The sequence below is a fragment of the Cryptomeria japonica genome, unplaced genomic scaffold, assembly GCF_030272615.1.
Source record: "Cryptomeria japonica unplaced genomic scaffold, Sugi_1.0 HiC_scaffold_109, whole genome shotgun sequence".
Taxonomy (NCBI): Eukaryota; Viridiplantae; Streptophyta; class Pinopsida; order Cupressales; family Cupressaceae; genus Cryptomeria; species Cryptomeria japonica.
In genome coordinates, this window is record NW_026728931.1 from 277,501 (window position 1) to 288,521 (window position 11,021).

General features: G+C 63.1%; 2 non-coding genes across 2 annotated transcripts; both read right to left on the reverse strand.

Moving 5' to 3' along the window:
• Positions 1-2,320: 2,320 nt before the first annotated feature.
• LOC131865374 (5S ribosomal RNA) lies at positions 2,321-2,439 on the reverse strand. The gene has a single exon (XR_009364102.1). It is a non-coding gene; the product is annotated as a 5S ribosomal RNA (ribosomal RNA).
• Positions 2,440-10,243: 7,804 nt separating this feature from the next.
• Positions 10,244-10,362, reverse strand: LOC131865385 (5S ribosomal RNA). Its single transcript, XR_009364113.1, has one exon. It is a non-coding gene; the product is annotated as a 5S ribosomal RNA (ribosomal RNA).
• Positions 10,363-11,021: the final 659 nt, after the last annotated feature.

Sequence of the window (11,021 nt, forward strand, 5' to 3'; positions counted from 1 at the left end):
CGGGCTCAAGATGGCACCAGCATTCCCTTTTTCTCACTATCTTTCAAAACGGAAATTTTAAAATCTCGTTTTTTTTTTGCCTTTTATGGAAATTAGTGAAGGCATCGCATCAAAGGTGCGCACCTCGCTGCCCACCTTGGTGTGCTCCGAGGTGCCCACCACGGTGCGCAACGCCGGTGCGAACCCGGGAGCGCCCCGATGTGTGCTCCAAGGTGCGGCGTGCACGAAGTCGGACCCCGGTTTGCCCCGGGTGCGCACCTCGCGTGCACCTTGGTGCGCACACCTTGGCTGGGTTGCGCGGCCTGGTGGGCACCATGGTGCGCACCAAGGAGCGCTCCGAAGTGTGCTCCAAGGTGCGGCGTGCACGAAGTCGGAGCCCGGTTTGCCCCGGGTACGCACCTCGCGTGCACCTTCGCCGGGGTGGGCACCTCGGCTGGGTTGCGCGCCCTGGTGCGCACCAAGGAGCGCTCCGAAGTGTGCTCCAAGGTGCGGCGTGCACGAAGTCGGAGCCCGGTTTGCCCCGGGTGCGCACCTTCGCCGCGGTGCGCACCATGGCGTGCACGAAGTCGGAGCCCGGTTTGCCCCGGGTGCGCACCTCGCGTGCACCTTCGGCGGGGTTGCGCGCCCTGGTGGGCACCATGGTGCGCACCAAGGAGCGCTCCGAAGTGTGCTCCAAGGTGCGGCGTGCACGAAGTCGGAGCCCGGTTTGCCCCGGGTGCGCACCTCGCGTGCACCTTCGGCGGGGTTGCGCGCCCTGGTGGGCACCATGGTGCGCACCAAGGAGCGCTCCGAAGTGTGCTCCAAGGTGCGGCGTGCACGAAGTCGGAGCCCGGTTTGCCCCGGGTGCGCACCTCGCGTGCACCTTCGCCGCGGTGGGCACCATGGCGTGCACGAAGTCGGAGCCCGGTTTGCCCCGGGTGCGCACCTCGCGTGCACCTTCGCCGGGGTGGGCACCTCGGCTGGGTTGCGCGCCCTGGTGCGCACCAAGGAGCGCTCCGAAGTGTGCTCCAAGGTGCGGCGTGCACGAAGTCGGAGCCCGGTTTGCCCCGGGTGCGCACCTCGCGTGCACCTTCGCCAGGGTGGGCACCTCGGTGCGCACACCTTCTCAATGTTTTCTTGCCTTTTCTGGAAATTGGTGAAGGCAGCGCATCAAAGGTGCGCACCTCGGTGTGCTCCGAGGTGCGAACCCGAGAGCGCTCCGAGGTGCCCACGAAGTCGAAAGTCGGGTTAATTGCATTGTTTTCCCCGGGTGCGCTCCGAGGTGCGCAACATCGGCGCGCACCAAGGAGGGCTCCGAAGTGTGCTCCAAGGTGCGCACGATGGCGTGCACCTCTGGTGCGCACGATTCGGAGCTCGGTTTGACCGGGGTGCGCACACCTTGGCTGGGTTGCGCACCTTTTGTGCGCTCCAAGGTGCGCACGAAGTCGGAGCTCGGTTTGCCCCGGGTGCGCACCTTCGCCAGGGTGCGCACCTTGATGCGCACGCCTTGGCTGGGCTGCGCACCTTGGTGGGCGCCATGGTGCGCACCTTTCGTGCGCTCCAAGGTGCGCACGAAGTCGGAGCTCGGTTTGCCCCGGGTGCGCACCTTGGTGGGCGCCATGGTGCACTCCGAGGTGCCCAAGATTGGTGCGCACCAAGGAGCGCTCCGAAGTGCGCTCCAAGGTGCGCGCGAAGTCGAAAGTTGGGTTAATTGTCCGGTTTGCCTCGGGTGCGCACCTTGCGTGCACCTTCGCCAGGGTGGGCGCCTTGGTGCGCACACCTTGGCTGGGCTGCGCACACCTTGGCACCCGCGTTTCCTTCATTTTAAATTTTTTTTTTTTACAATCTCTCAAGTGGGAAATTCTATAATCTCAACTTTTTTTGCCTTTTCAGGAAACTTTTGAATGGAGCGCATCATTGGTGCGCTCCGAAGTGTGCTCCAAAGCTCTCTCCAGCTGCGTGCACCTGCCCCGGCCGCGCACCCGGCCCCGCCCAGCTTCGCTCACCTGTCCCGGGCGTCTGGTGCGGAACCTTAGAGTAAGAAACATCACCGTGCACCTTGGCCAACGTGCGCGACTCGACCGAGCGCGCACTGGCCGAGGTGCACACCGATTTCACCTGGGTGCGCGCGCAGCACCTCGGGCGCACCGGGGTGCGCGCACAACGCCCGGGTTGCACCGTGGCCTGTGTGCTCGGGGCGCCTCGGGTGCGCGCTCGGTGTCGCCCCCGCGCGCGCGGTAGTGCGGGCAGCGCACCCCGGCCCGGCCCGGCCCCGACGAGAACGCAAACGGGCAAAAGGTTTATTCAAATAGCATTGCGACGCCCGGCGAAAAACTAAAAAAGGGTGCAACACCGGGACTTCCCGGGAGGTCACCCATCCCAGTACTACTCCGGCCCAAGCGCGCTTAACTGCGGAGTTCTGATGGGATCCGGTGCACTAACGCTGGTATGATCGCACCCGTTATGAGCTTGTCGCAGTGTGTACTTAGCAAACCGCGACCCACGTGCGAATCCACCCCGGCCACCCACCCCCGTCGAGGTGCACACCCTCCCTCGCGAAGTGCGCCCCGTTCGCCAAGTGTGAGCCCTGCCCGGGTGCGCGCACCTTGCTAGGGCGTCGGGTGTGCACCCGGCCCGGCCTACGTGCGTGCACCTGGAGGGGGCGTCGTGTGCGTGCAGTGTCCCGTCTGCAACGCGGTGCCCACACACCACCTCGGGCGCAACGACCTGCGCTCACATGTGGGCCGAGTGCACCTTGGTGCATGTTCGGGGCGCCTCGGGTGCACGCTCGATCTTGCCCCGGTGCACCAAGGCGCTCGGTTTGCCCCGGGTGCGCACTTGGTGCAAGGTGGGCACCCAAAATAGGGATCAAGCACCAAAACACAAGTTTCGGGATGCAAAATGGGACCCAAGGACCACAAATGCGTTCCAAGACCCATGATGGGTCCACGAGAACAAAAATGTGTTCCGAGACTTAATAAACAAATATTGGGTTTTAGGAGAAGAAACATGCTCTGATGCCCAAAACGAGAATCGACCCCGAAAAGGCCACAAGCCAAAAGTGGGATGCGAGACAAAAAAAAATGGGACCCGAGGACCAAAATTGGGTTCCCAGGTCGAAGACAGGGCAACCGGACAAGAAACGACCTCTAAGGCTCGAAATGAGTCCCGACGACTAAAACTTGACAAGAAGCACCCATCAGGCACCCAACTCGACACCCATGGGATGCCGACCCACCCGGGCTTCCACCTAGCACACCTTGGCACCCACCCACCCTCGCACCCAACCTCGCACCCAACTTAGCACCTTTGAACCCACATTGGCACTCACCCTGACCCTGGCACCTTGGAACCCACATTGGCACTCACCTTGACCCTGGCACCCACCTTTGCACTCACCTTGGGACCCACCCTGGCTCCCACCTCGGCACCCACCCAGACACCCACCTTGGTTCCTTGGCACCCACCTTGGATCCTTGGCACCCACCCCGACACCCACCTTGGCACGCAACTTGGCTACTTGCCACCCACCTTGGCTCCTTGACGCCCACCCCGACAACCACCCCGTGACCTACCCTGGCTAGGGTTGGTGCACACCCACCCTGGTGCCCACCTTGGCACCCACCCTATGACCCACCTTGGCACGCACCTTAGTACCCACCCCGTTACCCACCCTAGGACCCACCCCGTGACCCACCTTGGCCAGGGTGGGTGCCTTGGTGCGCACAACTTGCCTGGGCTGCACACCAGGGCGGGCTCAAGATGGCACCCGCGTTCCGTTTTTTTCACTATCTTTCAAAACGGAAATTTTAAAATCTCATTTTTTTCTTTTTTTTGCCTTTTCTGGAAATTAGTGAAGGCAGCGCATCAAAGGTGCGCAATGCTGGTGCGAACCCGGGAGCGCTCCGATGTGTGCTCCAAGGTGCGGCGTGCACGAAGTCCGAGCCCGGTTTGCCCCGGGTGCGCACCTCGCGTGCACCTTCGCCGGGGTGAGCACCTTGGCTGGGTTGCGCGCCCTGGTGCGTACCAAGGAGCGCTCTGAAGTGTGCTCCAAGGTGCGGCGTGCACGAAGTCGGAGCCCGGTTTGCCCCGGGTGTGCACCTCGGGTGCGCACCTCGCGTGCACCTTCGCTGCGGTGGGCACCTTGGCTGGGTTGCGCGCCTTGGTGGGCACCATGCAGTGCACGAAGTCGGAGCCCGGTTTGCCCCGGGCGCGCACCTCCGCCAGGGTGGGCACCTTGGTGCGCACAACTTGCCTGGGCTGCGCATCAGGAAGGGCTCAAGATGGCACCCGCGTTCCGTTTTTTTCACTATCTTTCAGAACGGAAATTTTAAAATATCGTTTTTTTTTGCCTTTTCTGGAAATTAGTGAAGGCAGCGCATCAAAGGTGCGCAACGCTGGTGCGAACCTGGGAGCGCTCCGATGTGTGCTCCAAGGTGCGGCGTGCACGAAGTCGGAGCCCGGTTTGCCTCGGGTGCGCCCTGGTGGGCACCATGGTGCGCACCAAGGAGCGCTCCGAAGTGTGCTCCAAGGTGCGGCCTGCACGAAGTCGGAGCCCGGTTTGCCCCGGGTGTGCACCTCGGGTGGGCACCTTGGTGCGCATGCCTTGCCTGGGCTGCGCACCAGGGCGGGCTCAAGATGGCACCCGCGTTCCTTTTTTTTCACTATCTTTCAAAACGGAAATTTTAAAATCTCATTTTTTTTTGCCTTTTTCTGGAAATTAGTGAAGGCAGCGCATCAAAGGTGCGCACCTCGCTGCCCACCACGGTGCGCAACGCCGGTGGGCACCCGGGAGTGCTTCGAAGTGTGCTCCAAGGTGCTGCGTGCACGTTGTCGGAGCCCGGTTTGCCCCGGGTGCGCACCTCGCGTGCACCTTCGTCGGGGTGGGCACCTTGGCTTGGTTTGCCCCGGCTGCGCTCCGAAGCGGGGTTATTGGAGCGCCGCCTCTTTTTTTGTCGGAGCGTTTGGTGGGGTTTCTCGCATTGGCTCTTCCGAGGCCCGGTTGCCACCCTGGCGCGCACGAAGTCGGAAGTAGGGTTAATTGCCCGGGTGCGCACCTTTGCCAGGGTGGCACCTTACCTGGGCTGCGCACCAGGGCGGGCTCAAGATGGCACGCGCGTTCCGTTTTTTTCACTATCTTTCAAAACGGAAATTTTAAAATCTCCTTTTTTTTTTGCCTTTTCTGGAAATTAGTGAAGGCAGCGCATCAAAGGTGCGCACCTCGCTGCCCACCTTGGTGTGCTCTGAGGTGCGCACCCGGGAGCGCTACGAAGTGTGCTCCAAGGTGCGGCGTGCACGTTGTCGGAGCCCGGTTTGCCCCGGGTGCGCACCTCGCCTGCACCTTGGCCGGGGTGGGCACCTTGGCTGGGTTTGCCCAGGGTGCGCTCCGAAGCGGGGTTACTGGAGCGCCCCCTCTTTTTTTGTCAGAGAGTTTGGTGGGGTTTCTCGCATTGGCTCTTCCCAGGCCCGGTTGTTGGGTGCGCTCCCACCCTGGCGCGCGCGAAGTTGGAAGTTGGGTTAATTGCCCGGGCGCGCACCTTCGCCAGGGTGGGCACCTTGGTGCGCAAACCTTGGCTGGGCTGCGCACCAGGGCGGGCTCAAGATGGCACCAGCATTCCCTTTTTCTCACTATCTTTCAAAACGGAAATTTTAAAATCTCGTTTTTTTTTTGCCTTTTATGGAAATTAGTGAAGGCATCGCATCAAAGGTGCGCACCTCGCTGCCCACCTTGGTGTGCTCCGAGGTGCCCACCACGGTGCGCAACGCCGGTGCGAACCCGGGAGCGCCCCGATGTGTGCTCCAAGGTGCGGCGTGCACGAAGTCGGACCCCGGTTTGCTCCGGGTGCGCACCTCGCGTGCACCTTGGTGCGCACACCTTGGCTGGGTTGCGCGGCCTGGTGGGCACCATGGTGCGCACCAAGGAGCGCTCCGAAGTGTGCTCCAAGGTGCGGCGTGCACGAAGTCGGAGCCCGGTTTGCCCCGGGTGCGCACCTTCGCCGCGGTGGGCACCATGGCGTGCACGAAGTCGGAGCCCGGTTTGCCCCGGGTGCGCACCTCGCGTGCACCTTCGCCGGGGTGGGCACCTCGGCTGGGTTGCGCGCCCTGGTGCGCACCAAGGAGCGCTCTGAAGTGTGCTCCAAGGTGCGGCGTGCACGAAGTCGGAGCCCGGTTTGCCCCGGGTGTGCACCTCGCGTGCACCTTCGCTGCGGTGGGCACCTTGGCTGGGTTGCGCGCCTTGGTGGGCACCATGCAGTGCACGAAGTCGGAGCCCGGTTTGCCCCGGGCGCGCACCTCCGCCAGGGTGGGCACCTTGGTGCGCACAACTTGCCTGGGCTGCGCACCAGGAAGGGCTCAAGATGGCACCCGCGTTCCGTTTTTTTCACTATCTTTCAGAACGGAAATTTTAAAATATCGTTTTTTTTTGCCTTTTCTGGAAATTAGTGAAGGCAGCGCATCAAAGGTGCGCAACGCTGGTGCGAACCTGGGAGCGCTCCGATGTGTGCTCCAAGGTGCGGCGTGCACGAAGTCGGACCCCGGTTTGCCCCGGGTGCGCACCTCGCGTGCACCTTGGTGCGCACACCTTGGCTGGGTTGCGCGCCCTGGTGGGCACCATGGTGCGCACCAAGGAGCGCTCCGAAGTGTGCTCCAAGGTGCGGCGTGCACGAAGTCGGAGCCCGGTTTGCCCCGGGTGCGCACCTCGCGTGCACCTTCGCCGCGGTGGGCACCATGGCGTGCACGAAGTCGGAGCCCGGTTTGCCCCGGGTGCGCACCTCGCGTGCACCTTCGCCGGGGTGGGCACCTTGGTGTGCAGACCTTGGCTGGGTTGCGCGCCCTGGTGGGCACCATGGTGCGCACCAAGGAGCGCTCCGAAGTGTGCTCCAAGGTGCGGCCTGCACGAAGTCGGAGCCCGGTTTGCCCCGGGTGTGCACCTCGGGTGGGCACCTTGGTGCGCATGCCTTGCCTGGGCTGCGCACCAGGGCGGGCTCAAGATGGCACCCGCGTTCCTTTTTTTTCACTATCTTTCAAAACGGAAATTTTAAAATCTCATTTTTTTTTGCCTTTTTCTGGAAATTAGTGAAGGCAGCGCATCAAAGGTGCGCACCTCGCTGCCCACCACGGTGCGCAACGCCGGTGGGCACCCGGGAGTGCTTCGAAGTGTGCTCCAAGGTGCTGCGTGCACGTTGTCGGAGCCCGGTTTGCCCCGGGTGCGCACCTCGCGTGCACCTTCGTCGGGGTGGGCACCTTGGCTGGGTTTGCCCCGGCTGCGCTCCGAAGCGGGGTTATTGGAGCGCCGCCTCTTTTTTTGTCGGAGCGTTTGGTGGGGTTTCTCGCATTGGCTCTTCCGAGGCCCGGTTGCCACCCTGGCGCGCACGAAGTCGGAAGTAGGGTTAATTGCCCGGGTGCGCACCTTTGCCAGGGTGGGCACCTTACCTGGGCTGCGCACGAGGGCGGGCTCAAGATGGCACGCGCGTTCCGTTTTTTTCACTATCTTTCAAAACGGAAATTTTAAAATCTCCTTTTTTTTTTGCCTTTTCTGGAAATTAGTGAAGGCAGCGCATCAAAGGTGCGCACCTCGCTGCCCACCTTGGTGTGCTCTGAGGTGCGCACCCGGGAGCGCTACGAAGTGTGCTCCAAGGTGCGGCGTGCACGTTGTCGGAGCCCGGTTTGCCCCGGGTGCGCACCTCGCCTGCACCTTGGCCGGGGTGGGCACCTTGGCTGGGTTTGCCCAGGGTGCGCTCCGAAGCGGGGTTACTGGAGCGCCCCCTCTTTTTTTGTCAGAGCGTTTGGTGGGGTTTCTCGCATTGGCTCTTCCCAGGCCCGGTTGTTGGGTGCGCTCCCACCCTGGCGCGCGCGAAGTTGGAAGTTGGGTTAATTGCCCGGGCGCGCACCTTCGCCAGGGTGGGCACCTTGGTGCGCACACCTTGGCTGGGCTGCGCACCAGGGCGGGCTCAAGATGGCACCAGCATTCCCTTTTTCTCACTATCTTTCAAAACGAAAATTTTAAAATCTCGTTTTTTTTTTGCCTTTTATGGAAATTAGTGAAGGCATCGCATCAAAGGTGCGCACCTCGCTGCCCACCTTGGTGTGCTCCGAGGTGCCCACCACGGTGCGCAACGCCGGTGCGAACCCGGGAGCGCCCCGATGTGTGCTCCAAGGTGCGGCGTGCACGAAGTCGGACCCCGGTTTGCCCCGGGTGCGCACCTCGCGTGCACCTTGGTGCGCACACCTTGGCTGGGTTGCGCGGCCTGGTGGGCACCATGGTGCGCACCAAGGAGCGCTCCGAAGTGTGCTCCAAGGTGCGGCGTGCACGAAGTCGGAGCCCGGTTTGCCCCGGGTACGCACCTCGCGTGCACCTTCGCCGGGGTGGGCACCTCGGCTGGGTTGCGCGCCCTGGTGCGCACCAAGGAGCGCTCCGAAGTGTGCTCCAAGGTGCGGCGTGCACGAAGTCGGAGCCCGGTTTGCCCCGGGTGCGCACCTTCGCCGCGGTGCGCACCATGGCGTGCACGAAGTCGGAGCCCGGTTTGCCCCGGGTGCGCACCTCGCGTGCACCTTCGGCGGGGTTGCGCGCCCTGGTGGGCACCATGGTGCGCACCAAGGAGCGCTCCGAAGTGTGCTCCAAGGTGCGGCGTGCACGAAGTCGGAGCCCGGTTTGCCCCGGGTGCGCACCTCGCGTGCACCTTCGGCGGGGTTGCGCGCCCTGGTGGGCACCATGGTGCGCACCAAGGAGCGCTCCGAAGTGTGCTCCAAGGTGCGGCGTGCACGAAGTCGGAGCCCGGTTTGCCCCGGGTGCGCACCTCGCGTGCACCTTCGCCGCGGTGGGCACCATGGCGTGCACGAAGTCGGAGCCCGGTTTGCCCCGGGTGCGCACCTCGCGTGCACCTTCGCCGGGGTGGGCACCTCGGCTGGGTTGCGCGCCCTGGTGCGCACCAAGGAGCGCTCCGAAGTGTGCTCCAAGGTGCGGCGTGCACGAAGTCGGAGCCCGGTTTGCCCCGGGTGCGCACCTCGCGTGCACCTTCGCCAGGGTGGGCACCTCGGTGCGCACACCTTCTCAATGTTTTCTTGCCTTTTCTGGAAATTGGTGAAGGCAGCGCATCAAAGGTGCGCACCTCGGTGTGCTCCGAGGTGCGAACCCGAGAGCGCTCCGAGGTGCCCACGAAGTCGAAAGTCGGGTTAATTGCATTGTTTTCCCCGGGTGCGCTCCGAGGTGCGCAACATCGGCGCGCACCAAGGAGGGCTCCGAAGTGTGCTCCAAGGTGCGCACGATGGCGTGCACCTCTGGTGCGCACGATTCGGAGCTCGGTTTGACCGGGGTGCGCACACCTTGGCTGGGTTGCGCACCTTTTGTGCGCTCCAAGGTGCGCACGAAGTCGGAGCTCGGTTTGCCCCGGGTGCGCACCTTCGCCAGGGTGCGCACCTTGATGCGCACGCCTTGGCTGGGCTGCGCACCTTGGTGGGCGCCATGGTGCGCACCTTTCGTGCGCTCCAAGGTGCGCACGAAGTCGGAGCTCGGTTTGCCCCGGGTGCGCACCTTGGTGGGCGCCATGGTGCACTCCGAGGTGCCCAAGATTGGTGCGCACCAAGGAGCGCTTCGAAGTGCGCTCCAAGGTGCGCGCGAAGTCGAAAGTTGGGTTAATTGTCCGGTTTGCCTCGGGTGCGCACCTTGCGTGCACCTTCGCCAGGGTGGGCGCCTTGGTGCGCACACCTTGGCTGGGCTGCGCACACCTTGGCACCCGCGTTTCCTTCATTTTAAATTTTTTTTTTTTACAATCTCTCAAGTGGGAAATTCTATAATCTCAACTTTTTTTGCCTTTTCAGGAAACTTTTGAATGGAGCGCATCATTGGTGCGCTCCGAAGTGTGCTCCAAAGCTCTCTCCAGCTGCGTGCACCTGCCCCGGCCGCGCACCCGGCCCCGCCCAGCTTCGCTCACCTGTCCCGGGCGTCTGGTGCGGAACCTTAGAGTAAGAAACATCACCGTGCACCTTGGCCAACGTGCGCGACTCGACCGAGCGCGCACTGGCCGAGGTGCACACCGATTTCACCTGGGTGCGCGCGCAGCACCTCGGGCGCACCGGGGTGCGCGCACAACGCCCGGGTTGCACCGTGGCCTGTGTGCTCGGGGTGCCTCGGGTGCGCGCTCGGTGTCGCCCCCGCGCGCGCGGTAGTGCGGGCAGCGCACCCCGGCCCGGCCCGGCCCCGACGAGAACGCAAACGGGCAAAAGGTTTATTCAAATAGCATTGCGACGCCCGGCGAAAAACTAAAAAAGGGTGCAACACCGGGACTTCCCGGGAGGTCACCCATCCCAGTACTACTCCGGCCCAAGCGCGCTTAACTGCGGAGTTCTGATGGGATCCGGTGCACTAATGCTGGTATGATCGCACCCGTTATGAGCTTGTCGCAGTGTGTACTTAGCAAACCGCGACCCACGTGCGAATCCACCCCGGCCACCCACCCCCGTCGAGGTGCACACCCTCCCTCGCGAAGTGCGCCCCGTTCGCCAAGTGTGAGCCCTGCCCGGGTGCGCGCACCTTGCTAGGGCGTCGGGTGTGCACCCGGCCCGGCCTACGTGCGTGCACCTGGAGGGGGCGTCGTGTGCGTGCAGTGTCCCGTCTGCAACGCGGTGCCCACACACCACCTCGGGCGCAACGACCTGCGCTCACATGTGGGCCGAGTGCACCTTGGTGCATGTTCGGGGCGCCTCGGGTGCACGCTCGATCTTGCCCCGGTGCACCAAGGCGCTCGGTTTGCCCCGGGTGCGCACTTGGTGCAAGGTGGGCACCCAAAATAGGGATCAAGCACCAAAACACAAGTTTCGGGATGCAAAATGGGACCCAAGGACCACAAATGCGTTCCAAGACCCATGATGGGTCCACGAGAACAAAAATGTGTTCCGAGACTTAATAAACAAATATTGGGTTTTAGGAGAAGAAACATGCTCTGATGCCCAAAACGAGAATCGACCCCGAAAAGGCCACAGGCCAAAAGTGGGATGCGAGACAAAAAAAAATGGGACCCGAGGACCAAAATTGGGTTCCCAGGTCG